Raw genomic sequence first — 18,241 nt, forward strand, 5'->3', positions numbered from 1 at the left:
TGTTTGGGTTAATTTCTGGAGTCTCTAATCTGTTCCACTGGTCTGTGGCTCTGTTCTTGTGCCAGTACCAAATTGTCTTGATTACTATGGCTTTGTAGTAGAGCTTGAAGTTGGGGAGTGAGATCCCCCCTACTTTATTCTTCTTTTTCAGGATTGCTTTGGCTATTCGGGGTCTTTGGTGTTTCCATATGAATTTTTGAATTATTTGTTCCAATTCATTGAAGAATGTTGCTGGTAATTTGAGAGGGATTGCATCAAATCTGTATATTGCTTTGGGCAGGATGGCCATTTTGACGATATTAATTCTTCCTAGCCATGAGCATGGGATGAGTTTCCATTTATTAGTGTCCCCTTTAATTTCTCTTAAGAGTGACTTGTAGTTTTCAGAGTATAAGTCTTTCACTTCTTTGGTTAGTTTTATTCCTAGTTATTTTATTCTTTTTGATGCAATGGTGAATGGAATTGTTTTCCTGATTTCTCTTTCTATTGATTCATTGTTACTGTATAGGAAAGCTACAGATTTCTGTGTGTTAATTTTGTATCCTGCAACATTGCTGTATTCTGATATCAGTTCTAGTAGTTTTGGAGTGGAGTCTTTAGGGTTTTTTATGTACAGTATCATATCATCTGCAAATAGTGACAGTTTAACTTCTTCTTTACCAATCTGGATTCCTTGTATTTCTTTGTTTTGTCTGATTGCCGTGGCTAGGACCTCCAGTACTATGTTAAATAACGGTGGGGACAGTGGGCATCCCTGTCTGGTTCCCAAACTCAGAGGAAATGCTTTCAGCTTCTCGCTGTTCAGTATAATGCTGGCTGTGGGTTTATCATATATGCCCTTTATTATGTTGAGGTACTTGCCCTCTATTCCCATTTTGCTGAGAGTTTTTATCATGAATGGATGTTGAATTTTGTCAAATGCTTTTTCAGCATCTGTGGAGATGATCATGTGGTTTTTGTCTTTCTTTTTGTTGATGTGGTGGATGACGTTGATGGATTTTCGAATGTTGTACCATCCTTGCATCCCTGGGATGAACCCCACTTGGTCATGGTGTATGATCCTTTTGATATACTGTTGAATTCTGTTTGCTTATATTTTATTGAGTAATTTTGCATCTACATTCATCAGGGATATTGGTCTGTAATTTTCTTTTTTGGTGGGGTCTTTGCCTGGTTTTGGTATTAGGGTGATGTTGGCCTCATAGAATGAGTTTGGAGTATTCCCTCTTCTTCTATTTTGTGCAACACTTTAAGGAGAATGGGTATTATGTCTTCTCTGTGTGTCTGATAAAATTCCGAGGTAAATCCGTCCGGCCCTGGGGTTTTGTTCTAGGGTAGCTTTTTGATTACCGTTTCAATTTCTTTGCTCGTAATTGGTTTGTTTAACTTTTGTGTTTCTTCCTTGGTCAGTCTTGGGAGGTTGTATTTTTCTCGGAAGTTGTTCATTTCTTCTAGGTTTTCCAGCTTGTTGGCATATAGGTTTTCATAGTAGTCTTTAATAATTCTTTGTATTTCTGTGGAGTCTGTCGTGATTTTTCCATTCTCATTTCTGGTTATGTTGATTTGTGTTGACTCTCTTTTTCTCTTAATAAGTTGGGCTAGAGGCTTATCTATTGTGTTTATTTTCTCGAAGAACCAACTCTTGGTTTCGTTGATTTTTGTTATTGTTTTATTCTTCTCAATTTTGTTTATTTCTTCTCTGATCTTTATTATGTCCCTCCTTCTGCTGACTTTAGGCCTCAGTTGTTCTTCTTTTTCCAGTTTTAATAATTGTGATGTTAGACTATTCATTTGGGATTGTTCTTCCTTCTTCAAGTGTGCCTGGATTGCTATATACTTTCCTCTTAAGACTGCTTTCGCTGCATCCCACAGAAGTTGGGGCTTAGTGTTGTTGTTGTCATTTGTTTCTATATATTCCTTGATCTCTATTTTGATTTGTTCATTGATCCATTGATTATTTAGTAGCATGTTGTTAAGCCTCCATGTGTTTGTGTGCCTTTTTGTTTTCTTTGTAGAATTTATTTCTACTTTTATACCTTTGTGGTCTGAAAAATTGGTTGGTAGAATTTCAATATTTTGGAGTTTACTGAGGCTCTTTTTGTGAGCTAGTATGTGGTCTATTCTGGAGAATATTCCATGTGCACTTGAGAAGAATGTATATCCTGTTGCTTTTGGATGTAGAGTTCTATAGATGTCTATTAGGTCCATCTGTTCTAGGGTGTTGTTCAGTGCCTCTGTGTCCTTACTTATTTTCTGCCCAGTGGATCTATCTTTCGGGGTGAGTGGTGTGTTGAAGTCTCCTAAAATGAATGCATTGCAGTCTATTTCCCTCTTTAGTTCTGTTAGTATTTGCTTCACATATGCTGGTGCTCCTGTATTGGGTGCATATATATTTAGAATGGTTATATCCTCTTGTTGGACTGAGCCCTTTATCATTATGTAGTATCCTTCTTTATCTCTTGTTACTTTCTTTGTTTTGAAGTCTATTTTGTCTGATATTAGTACTGTAACCCCTGCTTTCTTCTCACTGTTGTTTGCCTGAAATATGTTTTTCCATCCCTTGACTTTTAGTCTATGCTTATCTTTGGGTTTAAGGTGAGTTTCTTGTAAGCAGCATACAGATGGGTCTTGCTTTTTTATGCATTCTATTACTCTGTGTCTTTTGATTGGTGCATTAAGTCCATTTACATTTAGGGTGACTATTGAGAGATATGTACTTATTGCCGTTGAAGGCTTTAGATTCGTGGTTACCAAAGGTTCAAGGTTAGCTGCTTTAGTATCTTACTGCCTAACTTAGCTCACTTATTGAGCTGTTATATACACTGTCTGGAAATTCTTTTCTTCTCTCCCTTCTTATTCCTCCTCCTCCATTCTTCATATGTTAGCCTGAGTTGTGCTGCATACAGTATCCTTGGGGTTTTCATTGCTCATTGTAGGGTTTCTGTCGAGAAGTCTTATGTTAGCCTGACGGGTTTTCCTTTATAGGTGACCTGTAGCTGTCCAGTTTTGCCAACATCAGTTGTTGAGGAAGCTGTCATTTCCCCATTGTATATCCATGGCTCCTTTATCATATATTAATTGACCATATATGCTTGGGTTTATATCTGTGCTCTCTAGTCTGTTCCATTGGTCTGTGGGTCTGTTCTTGTGACAGTACCAAATTGCCTTGATTATTCTGGCTTTGTAGTAGCACCTGAAGTTGGGGAGTGTAATCCCCCTGCTTTATTCTTCCTTCTCAGGGTTGCTTTGATTATTTGGGGTCTTTTGTGGTTCCATATGAATTTTAGAACTATTTGCTCTAGTTCATTGAAGAATGCTGTTGGTATTTTGATAAGAGTTAAATTTTAAACTGGAAAAAATTAAGGTGTTTCTACATTTCTATAATGAAGTGCTTCACTGAAAGTATAAAACTTAGATGAACTGTACAGATCAAGAAGTTGGTGGTAAAATAATAACATCAGAGGAAATGAAAAATTGTATGAAAGTAGCAGTGTCTGGAAGTTGTTGTGTTAATTCAGGTAGAAGGAAAAATACTGGAAACAGATAATAGATAGTAATTTTCTAGACCTCCTGCAAGTCCATGTGACTTAATAGTTTGGTTCAAGACAGAGAGACTGAAGTCTTGGGAAGGAGTATATAGAACTCTTTTCAAAGAAACATACTTAAAGATGTCTTTAAAAAAACAAAATAAACAAAAAAACACTGGAAGGCATGCAAACTTATGAAATGCCTTTACATGCACACACACACACACACACACAGACACACACACACACACACACACACATACATGCACAGAGTTCTCAACTGATGTGATGAGCCACTGATTTACAACTGAAATGCATTCTGGGAATAGTATACTTGTTCATGGTTTGGTAGTGTTCAATGAAACATATTTCTGATGCAAAAGTCAGCAAAAGTCACATGCAATTCTGCAAAGATTATTTTTGATGGCTTACAAAAATCTTCAGCAAGATAACCACTCTTTCACAGGGCAGCTAACATCTTTCTGTTGTGATTTGAGTGATTTAAATAGTGTATGCCCAAATATATTTTAGATATCAGCCATGGTGCCTACAAAATCCACTGAAAACAGCCCTCCCAGTGACGGTGCATTTTGCTAGACTGTGGAAGCAACCTGCAGCTCACTATGTATCACTATGTACCTTTGCACGAAGGTGAATTAATGTTCTAGCGTGTCATTTGTTGTAATGGAAAAAGTATAAGCCTCAAAATTGAAACAAAATGAAACAAAACCCCCAAAATGGATTTGAAAGCCAGTTTCACCAGGACATAATCTGGAACCAGGAACTTGCTAATTAATCTCTTACAATCCCACTTTATTCACCTATAAAGGGGAAACGATAATACCAACCTGAGAATATTCAAGGGAAGATTAAATAAGATAATGTAAGAAAACCAACTGACTTATAGCAGGTGCTTGGTGTAGGATTGCTATTAATATTATCAAATGAACAGTACAAATAATAATTGAAAACTGTTTCTGTGCAAGTGTTTGGACTAGATTAGATCCTGTTGCTAGGGCGATCAGCTAGTTAGGAGACCGGGATTTCTGATTCTTCATTCCTCTGTGTCCAGTCTTCTTGTGTCCAGAGCTTGACCAGAACACAGCATGACGTAGATCTTTGGAATCTGCTTCATCAACTTGAATTATATTGCAACTGAACCTATAAACTGTATTTTTCAGTAAGTTTGGGGAAATCATAATTTATCTTTTAGTATAAACCTTAAATATGCGTTTATAGAGAAATTTATCATTGGATGGACTTCAAAGCTAAATAGAGTGGCTTTAAATTATTCCTAGATGTGTGATCTTGGGTAGATTACTTCACTCTTCCATTTGTGCACTTCCCAATGTATAAGAGGGTTAAAAAAATATGCTTACCTCATAGGGTTGTTGTAAAACTAAAATATGTTAGTGCATGTAAAGAACATGTAGGACTAATATGGAATAAGTACTCAGTAAATGGCAGGTGTAATTATTTTGTTGTTGAGAAATTGTCCTCAGGACATCAAAGATATTTAAGAAGTGCACAAGTGCTAATGTATTAGTTGTACCACCTTGGAATTCACAACTTCCCACGGAAACAGATTGGTCCCTGCCTACAGACACTACTGTAGTGTCACAGTCATAGTGAAACACCGTCACCTACTATGCCAACTTACTGATGCAATAGGTAATATCTCTCAAGGGTGTTGCTGTGAAAACTTCTTTCACTCCAGAGTGTTGTCATAGTTCTAAGGACCTCCGTTAACACTGAATGAGATGTTCGCAGATACATTATGACGTACCAGTTCTCTGTATTTAACTGGTTACTCTAATGAAGTACCCAAAGAAAGAAGACCAGATTTACACTGAAAGAAGTCTGCAATTCTCTTCCAATTGAGAAGAAACAATTTGTGATCTAAAGTCTATAAACATAATTTTGATCTGTATATATTGGACTAGAAATGATCAATTATGCAGTTAATGATACAATTTATATTTGATTTTATTCATTAACCTGGATAAAGTGGGATTGGGAGCAACATCCTACTTTGAAGAGTTGAACTAGCTTCTAGACCCATCTCTTCTTTTTATCTATATTCATATCACCTAGGTGCTGTAGACACTACTTGCCCAGTAACTGCTTTCTCTGGTATCTAAGAGCAAATGTGAGTCTAAGTATTTGTTGAGTGCATTTGATTAGCTTAGGGGCAGGCACTTGAGTTAGTCAAGCCCAATTACAGTCTTATAGATTAGAGAGGGACCTAAGAGGTCCAGGAAACACTAGAAGTCAGATCTGAGGTGCAATACAGAAACTGGGTGTCCGGGAGCACCCAAACCCTCTCTCTTTCCATCTTTGTCATGCAGCTCCTCCTCCTTGGGTATGACTCTAAATTCCTCCCAAACCTTCTCCTTTTGCTTAAGCTGGTAAACTCGGGTTCTGCTACTCACAACAATTGTTTTGTGGAATTTATTTATTAAAACTATAACTGTATGCGCTAACTGAAGGAAACAGACCAAAGTGTGGGAGGAGATTGGAAAGTTAAACTGAAGAAATAATTTAATTTTTAAAGACTTCTTAAATTTGTAAAGGGATGTCCGTAAGTTTTTAAATCTTCCTATATTTTTGAAATAGCATGATTTGCATGGAGATACAAGACTAATGCATACAACAGATATTGGATAAAATAAAACAAACCATGAACTCTAATCCAATACTGGAAACTGTGAAATAATATTGCAAAACATTCTGTAAGAGTTAAGGTTTAAAATTCAAAATTAGTTTAATTAACATTTGTGTTTCCAGGGAGAAAAAAATACTATATTCTTACAACATCTTAAACTTAGAACGAGGTAGAAGGATACACATTCATTATTCATAAAGCGGAGTGTTTCTTATCACTCTAAATTAATATTATTTATTTAATTTTTTTTGCCATGAGACATTCACTTTACCATGAGTAAGTATTTTTCAATATTTGGTTAAGATTCTTTTCCCCTTGAATATAAAGCGTAAGTTCACACAATGCCACATGGCGGAGCTGGTGGACAAAGGTTGATTCCTACAGTTTTTATTGTTTTGCTAGTTGCTATGTTTAAGATTTTCACTTTACCACGTTTATTACCATGTTGTCTGATAAATTTCCTATGAAACTTACTATTTGCTTTTGTATTTCTATTTGAAATTCCTCTACACAGTATTAATAGTTTAGTTCTTAAAGCTTTGCAAAAAAATATAATACCCATAATAATCTTTCAATCAGAGATAATATCTTTTCAAAGGAACAAGTTATGGGACATGGTATTCATATTGCAGCCTCAGTTACTATGTAGATATTTGTAAGAGAAGAATAGTGAATACATATTGTTAGGATTTAAACACTCAGAGAGAATTAATTATATGTATATTGTATTCATTGATTTTTCCTAAAAAAATCAATATTACTGTAAAAACAGCATGTTTATAATTTGAAATCAAGAAATATTTGGTTAGTTTACGAACAAGTCCTGGTTTGTTAATTATAATTAAATATGAACAAGCCCAGCTTTGTTAATTGTAATTTAGATTACGTTAATACAGACTGAGGAGAAACGAATAAAATGTGTGTGCAATGCGCAAAACTATACTAGGTTGTGTGAGAATATAAGTATTAATAAAATAATTTTATTTCATACATAGAGCTTATAACTGATTTTTAAAAAGAATGTGTTTATAAAAAGTTAAATAACACTAAAAATTAAAATATTTTTCCAGAACAGAATTGAAGAGCTGTCACAAGAAAATGCATATTTAGGACCCAAGTGAGTTTCAGAAACACCCTGGAGTATAAGTAGGAATTTGTGTTGTGCAGGAAGATTGAGAGGGTGCAGATACTAATTTGACAGCTATCTGCATACTTCTGATTAATAATGAAAAGGAAAAAAATCCTCACTTAAGAAAAATGCTTAATCAAGTAATATGGGTCTCTGAGTTACTGAAAGCAAAAGGCTACACAAAATGTTTAGATGTATTTCAGATACAGTAGGACAAAGCATTTTGGGATTTCCCCACATTTCTAAAAACACAAGACAAATATTTTCCTTCTATAGAGAGAACACATGGTTTTTAAAAAGAATTACATCCAATTAAATATTTTCACTTACTTTTAAACTAATTCTAGGCTGTAAAATTTAATGTAGCAATATTACTTGAGCATTAAATAGAGCCTGCATGTCTCCAAAAGGAATTAGATGTCATTGACTATTACAGACATGCCGTGTGTTAAGAGGAAGGGCATCAGGTAGCTTAATTACAAACCAATGAAAGTCAAAGGGAAAATGAATTTTATGAAAATATTTGTTAAAGACCATGCTACCAGAAATGTTAGACTAAGTACAACAAGAAATTACAGGAACTGTTTATAGAGTGGCAGCTGTACATTCAAAACACAAAGTTTGTTGAATGTTCCAGAAGAACTTTGATGTATGGGCTGTACATACTATTTGAGTCCCTCTTTTGCAAAGAGAGATTGTGGCCTAGAGAGATTAATAATGTACCCAAGGTCCTACACTGAGTAAGAAGCAGAGTTGGGTTCAAGTTCACAACAGTCTAACTCAAATTCTATTCTCTTAACCACAATGCAGATGGATTTCATTCTGAGCTCTGGGGTTTCATACTGAGGCTGTCATTAACAAGGAGAGAAACAGGTTTGGGAAGAAAGAGGATGAATTTGGTCTAAAACGTGTATACTTATATTTTTTACCTGGAAGACAACTTAGGAACATATAGGCCATTACACTGACAAACATTCAAGAAGCAGTTATTAAGCATAAATTACACAGCAGATACTTCACTAGACACTGAAGCTTCAAACGCTAAGCTTAAAATCAAGTAATGAAGAGGGACATGTAAAATACAATTATAATACAACACCAGGAGTGTTTTAATTAACTCTTGCAAGTATGTACTGCATTGGGCTAAAAGACTGTGTGGGTAATTCTGACTAGGGATTGGTATCAAGGTCTTGGTACTGCAAACATGATCTTGAATATGTGAATGGGAGTAAGGCTTCACAGAAGATGTGGTATTTCAGCTGCATCTATAGAATGAATGAATAGGAGTTCAACAGACCCATAAGGTAGCAGGTGAGAGGAAGAAAATTCAAGTCAAAAGAAATAATTTCTAATGTAGTAGTTTTGTGATACTGAGGCTTATTAAATGATTCTCCTAAATTCAGATAGTAGTTAGTGCAAAGTTCAAGACACAGTTCAAATCTTTAGACCAGACATAAGCACTCTGGTGCCCAACAGTGAAATAAATGTCTCTTCCTGTTTTATAAATAAAATTTGACTGGAACAGGGCCACCTTATTTGTTTAGATATTGCCTATGGCTGCCTCCACACTACAACTGAAGAACTGAGTATTTGCAGCCAAGACCATGTATACTGCAAAATCCAAAATATTTATTCTCTGGACACTTAAAATAAAACCTTGCCAGTACCTGGCCTAAGATCTCAGTTCAGCCTCCTCTCTGGTACACCACACTGAGAATGATACGGGTGGAAATACAAGATCACATATGAAGGAAGTTGAGATGAAATATATCTCGAAAATAACAATCATGATGGTGACACTGATATCCTCAAATTAAATGAGGCCTCGTAGTCATATGAAAAGCACAAAATGTGGGAGAGGACCTAGCAAGGAATCCAAAGGCATACCCACACTTAAGATCAGGGACAGGAGGAAAAGGCCAAGACAAGAGGAGGAGAAACAGAGGACACCGTGGGAAACAAAACAGGAGAAAATTCACAGCAGTAAGTCTAAAGGGAAAGAAAGGTCCACAGGGACAAGAATGAAGAGAAGTGTTGTAAATGGCAGAGTTTCCAGAATCTCTGGCCTCCCCTTAGTTCATTTACATATCAACAGGTGCTTATAACTGCAGAGCCTCCCATCCATCTGGGGCAAGGGGTGGGGAGAAAATGGCCATTCTCTCCTCCAGCTCTGCTGCTGGTATGTAATTGGTCTGGTGTTTGCCAGTCACCAAGGACCCGCCCATGGAGTTCCTGCCGGAAGGGGCCGGTGGATGGGAGCACAAGCCCTGGGAGGAGATCATCAGAGCTGGGCCTGGGGAGTGAACTCAAGTGACTGTGAGAAATAAAAGCCTTTCTCTCAACCTGGCATTTTCCCTTGGCTTATTTCAGTTTCACTGGACTCACAGGACATGCGCCCCAGGCTGGGAACACCCTTAGCCCAGAGCTACAGGAGCCTGTTACATTTGCCATGAAAAGCTCACTAGCAGTTCCTTTTGTTGATGGAGATAAGGTCATAAATTCCAGTAACAGTTATTCAACTAAAAAAAATGATAATCACATCATAGCACAAAATTTCATAATGTTCTAAACAATTTTCATTATGTTGTGTATAATTTTTACAATCAAGAATCAGAAGTTTTTTGCTAATTTGCATACAACTAATTATTAGTTAAAAGGGGGCATTCTTAGAAATGAGCTAACAGCTAGATACTCTAAAAAGTCTAGAAGTTTCCATAGGTAGATACAGAGCCTGTAAAAAGAATGAACAAACAGAATGGCATTCAGTTTCTCAACAGCAGTGCAGCAAACTGGAAGACAATGAAACAAAACTTTTTAAATGCTGAGGGAATTTCAAATTTTATATCTAGCCAACCATAAATCAAGAATGAATACAATAAAGACATTCTTAGACATGTAAGCTCACAAAAAATTCACCTGCCAAGTGCCATTTCTCAGGGAACTCTGGAAAATATCTTCCCCAAAAGTGATTCTAGAGAGAGAAAATCATAGCATCAAGGAGACAGAATCCAAATCAGAACAGAAGTAAAGGGAACTCTCCTGGGAAAGGTGAAAAGGAGTCTTGTAGTTGTGGCAGAGTTAGAAAAACTGGGTTTTGGAAAACAACTACTAATAACAACAAATATGAACTTGCATTTGCCAGTTACTGGATTGAATATAACCCATGCACTGGGAATCCCATATTTATGCACAAAATACATTTTTATTTACTTAATTCTTCAAATAATTTCTGCAATGATGTCACTACCTTAGCTTTATGTATATTTTCTTCTGTGCTCACACAAAAAGTTAGCATTATAGGAATTAAGATAAAGGGCTATGGGTATATTTATATACATTTGCATTCAAGAGCTTCTTAATATGTAATCATAAAATGAATTCCATAATTACTAAGTATAAATTTGGGAAGAAGGTCATATGCTCTTTTATATGTAGTTTCAGTAAATATCACCCAAGGAGTGTTCTTGTGTTCACCTCCATTTTTAAAACTAATCATATGATATGAAGTTATTTGGTGATTTCCAGTTAAATGGCAGGAGTGATGTCACAAGTCAGCAGTCTAACCTGAAGAACTGCCTCTTTAGATGGTCAGCTGGAGTGGTGGGAGGTCGAGGGCAATGCTCAGGATCTCACGTGCCTCAGGTACCACCAACGGTCAGCCCTGCTCTTCTGCTTTCTCTCTGTATAAACAAGGGGAAGGAAAGTAGTTTAAAATTCCTACTTGAAGTCTGTGGTGGTGACTCAAGTCAGCATTAATTTCAGCAAGAGTCATTGCTTTCTTGACCACACACAGACCCTTCTATTAACTATCAAAGTGCGATGCTAACTCTATTCCAGGGTTTTAGATTATGGTACATTTTGCAATGTTAAAAGAAGGTTATAAAGGATGGTAGCTGGTCCCACTGAAAAAAGTGCAAAATGTTGCTGTATTATTTCTCAGTGATCTTAAATTGTTGCTGGACATGGAGGTAATGCCTGATACATAATTTTGATAATCACCTATCTTAAAACACCTAAAGAAATGCATACACGCTTGTTAATAAAACGAAATATAATTCACAGACTCTAACTTGGTCTTTCAAAGTGAAAACTTACGAGTGTTTCAGAACATAACTTATAAAACCTGAAAGACTTATATGGCTTTTCTTCTTTAAGGAGACATCTATAAAAAATGGTTAGTAAGAACAGCAGAGGTCAAAAGAAACACTAGCAAGCATTACAATAGTATTAAATATTCAGAACATAAATGAGCAAATGAAAAAAAAAAGCATAATTGTTGTTAATTCGATTTAAATTTTATTAGGTACCATCTAAGTCCCACACATTTTGGTTCTCAAGATGGGATGACACAATCTTTACTGAATTGTAACTTGATGGGATGAGGGGGAGGGTATGCTATCATTTCAGAAATACATTTAAAAAATTCACTAATGTTTCTCAAGCAGTGGGTAATTTTTCCATTAGGTGATGTTTGGCAATATCTGGACACCTTTGGCTGTCGCCCTCTGCTGAGTGGGGTCACAGTGAGAGTTACTAGCATCTAGTGGGTAAACGTCAGAGATGCCATTAAACCAGAAATCATTCAACAAAAATGTTCAGAGTGCCCCAGTGGGAGACACTGGTGCGGTCCGGAGGCCGCAGATTCATGTAGTGTTAGATCGGGAAGGGGACTTGGAGAGTAAATGCCCTAACTGGGCACACAAATTCCCGTAATGCTACAGCCCTCACAAAAATGAGGCAGTATTTTAAAATGTAGAATTATATTGACTTTTTTCCTGTTCATCTGTTTATTCATGTTGATCACTTCTATGTAAACACCAAATGTAAAGTGTTTTTTTAAAACTCAGCTCATATTACATAAATAATCATTGGATTTGATTCAATAATCACTTGACCCAGATTGATCCAAGCGTTTGATTCTTGGAGTTGTGCTTCCTTTAGCATCTTAGACACTAGAAAAGCCATTTTATAAAGTGTTAAATTTAGTTAACATATCTGTGTTAAATGTGGATTTTTAAAAGTACATAGTTATAGGTAATGTTCTCAAGATGTGAACACCTCTGAGATATCATTGGATGTGTGATACCTTCCCAAGCAAAATCCCCAAGAAAGTTGCTTGTTAAAGGCCCTGAATGAAAATTTAAATGCTAGAGTAACTAGAATTTTCTGCTAGACTGCAAGGATGCAACAATGATACTGTTCTTTCCTTAGGCTTAAATTTCCCACAAACGAACTCAACCCTGCCTTCCACAAAATAATTTTTCCTTTAAAAGTTTTTTAGCTACAATAAATCATAGTGCTGCATCATACATGACCATGGACATCCTTCCCCATGCCGGAGAGGTGGCATTCTTTGACCATTGTAGCAATTGTACATTTTTAAAATACAGAGTGCTTGTTGGCTTGAGGATCAGGTAATTTGCTCACTGAAAACACTCATGGGCTCCCTCACGTCTTCTGTGTTGAAGGATGGACTAGCTGAATCTTCAAGCCTCTTCCTACCAATTGAATTGGAATTCAACTGAGCTACAGAGGAGAGCTAAGAAATGGGCACTAGCACCGTCCTAATGCCGCAGGAACATTCAAAGGTGAATTTTAAAAACCGCATTTGACAGGAGGCTTCCTGCTCTGGCAACAGAATCAGATTAACTGTTTTTCTTATTTAGTTACTTTTTTCTTTTTGAGTAGTCTTGATACCAAGGCAGTTATCAGCTGTCCCTATAAAACCAAAACACAAAAAAATTAATTAATTCACTTTAGCTTCCTATTTGACTCATAGTTCGAATGTCACTCTTAGGGCACACCCACCTCTGAGTGTCTAAGGCAGACATTTTAAAAAGAGATTTTTGGTACATGAAGTAAGACTAAAGATATTCATCTCTGTTCACTGTCTAGACATGGGAAACATCTGGGAAATACACCAGTGTTTTCATATAAATTTCCTTTCTTGCTTCTTCTAGGCCACTCCTGGGAAATCGCTCTGCTGCTGGTCTCTGTGATAAATATCACAGGCTCACAAACTTTTTATATGTTTATCAGCTCCTTTCTGCACCTTCTTAATAAGGATAAAAGGGGAAAAATCATCTTTTTTCAAACTGATCATCTGTGTGAAGATTTTCCTTTGTCTCATGGACTTTTGCATATAATTTGAGTTACAGAGACTGTCACTTTAACGTTCTCCTGAATTTGCTAGTTCAACCAAGAAAGCATGTTTTCTGTACCTGGCGTTAGGCTTCAGTTCTGCCCTCTAAAGCAGATGCCTTGTCTGGATTAGTGAGCTCGTTCTTTCAGCCCATCCACATCATAAGAAGCTATAATAATCCTTCTGGGTGATTCGATTCTGCCTTGTCCGTGAAGAGTTCCGTGATCACGCAAACTCTCAGCAAGCTGACTGTTCACAACCTGTAGCAACCAGCATTTTAGTTAATTGGCCCTGACAATCTGTTTCCTGTGTTATTAGATTTTTTTAATGTAGATATAACTTGTTTGCCCAGACAGTATGTAAGAGGACAGATACCACATTACATACAACTCGGTATGTTCCTGATGGTGTTCCATAAGGTGATTGATTCTTGATACATTGTGCCCAGTAGACTGGCACATTCTCTTGCATTGCAAATTGCAGCCTCCTTTGCAAATTCAAAAGAACAATACTGCAGTGAACCCATGGAAAGGAAGAAATATGAGAATCTGCATGTGATCTTTGCTACAACTGATAGCATAACCTAAACACGTCTCATTTTTAAAGTCGACATGCCATGGTTATACTTTGAAGACATAATGATGCTTTATCAAGTTAGTTGTGAATGACTGAATATTTGAATTAGAAATAATGTGAGAGATCATCTGGTGAAACAGTTCAAGCACGAAGCTGGAAGAAGGTTTCCAAGCTCTGTAGTGCTAATGTAGCTCAGACTACTTAAAATGCCCAGGCATTGCTTTTGGCTCAAGTTGTCTCACTTCAGGATGCTAACAATAACAATGATCATTTCATCCCCATAGGAAACGCTGATTAGTTAGGTAGCTAGACACGTATCTATTATCAATAATAAAAAGGTAGATATATATTATTAACAACTACAAGCCATTTAGCACAAAAGCATACTTTAAAAACATAGCTATTATAGTGAAAAATAATAATGTAAAGAATTGTAGGCGCTAAAAATGTCAGCCATGCATCTAGTCTGGCCTTATTCACATGGGACTGTGGTGGGGAGAAGATGTCTGAAACTCAAAGAAATTAAATTTTCAGACACAGAGGTGAAACTGGCAGAACTCACACCTTATAACTACAAATCCACTTCTACAATTAATTTTTCTGTAGACCTTGAGGAATGAACCAATAAATCTAGTAAAAATGAGAGAAGTGTATTTGGTGTTCTTTTAGAGGCTAGCATTGCTTATAATGGGGTGAGAGTTGTGTTGACAGTCATCAAGGACAAGCTTTCATCTATGAATTCAAAGTGTAATTTATGTTAAACTATTTCTCCACATAATGAATTTCAGCATTTTTCATGAAAATTTTCCTTATTTTGCAGAAAACTTTTAATCTAATTAAAAAAAAAATCTCATGAAAATGGTTAGTGGGGAAAACATCGCTCATGTGTTGAGACCTGGTGTTTGGTTAGGTCCAGGCTTGAGGTGAAGGGTAGATTTTTGTATGAAAGACTAAAGTGAGGAATTATAGGAAATGGCCATTTAAGAAGAAAAATTTAACTCTTTCCATCTTATTTAACTTCTTCTAAATGATGACCATGAACCAGCATGTAGGTCCATTTGGTAAAGGTGTTTAATTTCTATCACCTTCTAGAAAATCCATTTACAGACAATAGGACAAAAATTTATCCTTAATGCTGTGTGTAGCCCTCCCAAAGCAGTTTAGATTTATTGTCTGAATAACTACAAGTAAATGAAAATCATTTTCTCTATTAGCAGAGAGTGGGTTTTAATGACTTTCGGAAGATTTAAGAATGTCCTTCCATAGCACAAGATAGAATATTGGGCACAGGTTTAAACGGAGAAAAATGGTTTTCTCTCTTTAGTCACTGGCAGCACCACATAGCAGATATACATACAAAAATGAATAGCCAAAGAATGTTTATCCTTCACATAACATTGGAAAATATATATTAGCATGTCATCACTTTAAGACAAATATGAGCAATTTTTTTAAAAGCTAAGTGAAAATAGAACCATTTCATTTGCAGACCACACAGGTACTTATTTCTTTAGGATGTCTTTCCCTGGTGAGTTTCAGGTAAGTTGAAAATGATTACGAGTGAAGTCTCTTACCTGTATGCATAAGTATATGGTCAAAGAGCTGTCAGGCCATTTGATACTCAGAGTTACTTTTAAAAGTTAGCATTAACTGTCTACTTTTAGAAGAAACAAATACTTTAAAAATATATTTAGAAGTTGTGCTATTTGCATAATATTTTAAAAGTACTTTTGTTGGACAGATGATATTTTAGTTTTTCCCCTGAAATAGCCTACTTTAAAATTTTAGTTTTAGCATCTTTCAACCAAGACATCACATTAGTTTCTAAAGGCTCTTTTATTTAGAGGCCATTCTTTGTGATTCAGCTTCTCCAGTCAACACTTAATTTCCTATGTTCATGGTGGAAGCAGTAATATAATTAAATGAAATGTACAGATGGGCTCTAGATTTTATTTTGGTACTAACTGCAGTATTGTACCGCACCTAATCTTTTGCCAGAAATGCTGGCAACTAGTAAAATGAAATTACTTAATTAAATCTTCTTTATGATCCTCCCCAAACTCTGGCTAGGCTTGATAAGCGGTAGAAATACCCACATTAGAGTCACAATAATTTGGTACTTCACCAGTACACACACTAGATAACGCTTTAAAGATAGAATTGGATACAATAAATGGGGACTAACAATCACAGGAAATGACAAACAGATTTAATTGATAAGCTGATAAATGACTATGAAGATGGATTAATAAGTAAACACTTGGTCACTAGTTGGACTGTTTACAGAATGAGGCCTTCCATTAATTGAACTTTGAGGTCATAAATGAATAATTAAGATAGTGAGTTTTTTTTACTTTGTGTTATTTTGCTTTGATGAAAATCTTCCTGTTGTATACCTGTGCATATTTATCTCACAGTAAGCCAAGCTTAGCAAATATTGAAAATTTCTCTGGTGGTTCTTGATGGTGTGGCACATAAGATTAGAATGTCATTGGTAGTTTCACAAGGCTAAGGATATAATAATAGGACACAAGACAGTAGGGACAAAACTGAATGGATGCTATTGATGCAGTGGCTTCAAGTGCAAATTCACTGGCATGCCAGGGATGGGAGATGCATTGCTGAGGCTGGTCATTAAAGAAAGAACTGTTTGAGCAGAGCGGAGCTGATATGGGAGCATGAACAGACTGAAACTACTTTTAAGTTCTAAGATGCTCTTTTTTCAAGATCAGACTGCTAACCTCAACCCTTCAAAAACCCCTACTACGTCAGTGATAAATACAGTTATGGCAACTGTATAATTACTGTATGCTAGGCACTGTTCTAAGCATGCTAGGTATATTTCAGAACACAATTCTTGTACTGGATTCTATTATTATTTGCATTTAATCAAGAGGAAAAGGAGACCCAAGATGTTATGTGATTTGTGAATGCTGACATAGCCATTATGTCACAGTGCTGGGATTTAGTTAAAATCTGAGTCCAGTTGGGAATTTGGACTCAACCACTGTAAGCTATTAGTAAGGAACCTGGTTTTCTAGTGCATGGGAAGATCTCTTCTTTCCTCTAGTCAGTGTCCATTCTACATGGAAATAAAATCCCTCTCACCATTTTTTTCGGTATCATTAATCTACAATTATATGAGGAACATTATGTTTACTAGACTCCCCCCGTCACCAAGTCCCCCACACAAACCCCATCACAGTCGCTGTCCATCAGCATAGTAATCCCCTCAACTTTTTCATCCTAATACTTATGCTAATATTGCAAAATGAATATTTAGTTTTCCTTCATGAGGTGATTAATGATAAAGTTTCTATTTGCTTCAAATATTGGGAGTGTTATTATTAAACTATTTATCAAGGTTTATTTTTATCCAACTTAAATTATCTTAAGTAAATATGGGAATTTATTACAAGGATGCTGGGGCGCCCCATGAAACACAAGACAGGAATGGAGTGTAAGTTCAGACACAGCCAGAACCAGACTTTCACTTATAGGATGATGTTCTCAGATCTTGAAATGTGTCTGTCCTGTGTCTGTCTGTCACTCCTCACCCTCCACATTTGTTTTTCCTGCTTTACATGGCAGTAGAAGACTGGGGGGAATATGATCTGTGCATTGAGCTGACTTCACTAGTTTCAGCAGGTATTCCCAGCTTTACGATGACATACTGGGTAATTATTTTTATACTGCAATTGCCTTTCCATTTCTTTCTTCTTCAAAAGGAAATAAATTAACAGTTCTCTTTGGCCACTTCTGTGCAGATGGAATTCTATGCATCTATTCCATCTGCCTAATGATAAGATTTGACTTTGGAGCTTGATTATACTAATGACATTCAAATGTAAAGGATCAAAACTGTCAAATATTTTTCCTTAAATTATATTTCAGAACCAAGAATGAAGTACTTAATAAGCATCTACTGTATTCCTAAAGCTATGCTAGGAGTATATAGTTCATAAATCATGATTTTTTCTCTCAGATATGTCTAACTTGGTGGAAGAAGCAAAACTAATCATTATGAAAGGAAGTATGAGAAGTAAATAACGTGCCATTGAAAAATATTTTCGGATGGCAGACATGCAGTATCCGAGTCTCACAATAGCACCTGAGGATAGGACTTCATTTTACTGATTTTTTTGGCATTTTAACGTGAAGAGATTTGCAAGAAGTCATCTGATAAGAAGCTTGAGACTTGA

Source organism: Manis javanica, chromosome 1, assembly GCF_040802235.1.
Source record: "Manis javanica isolate MJ-LG chromosome 1, MJ_LKY, whole genome shotgun sequence".
In the NCBI taxonomy this organism is placed as follows: domain Eukaryota; kingdom Metazoa; phylum Chordata; class Mammalia; order Pholidota; family Manidae; genus Manis; species Manis javanica.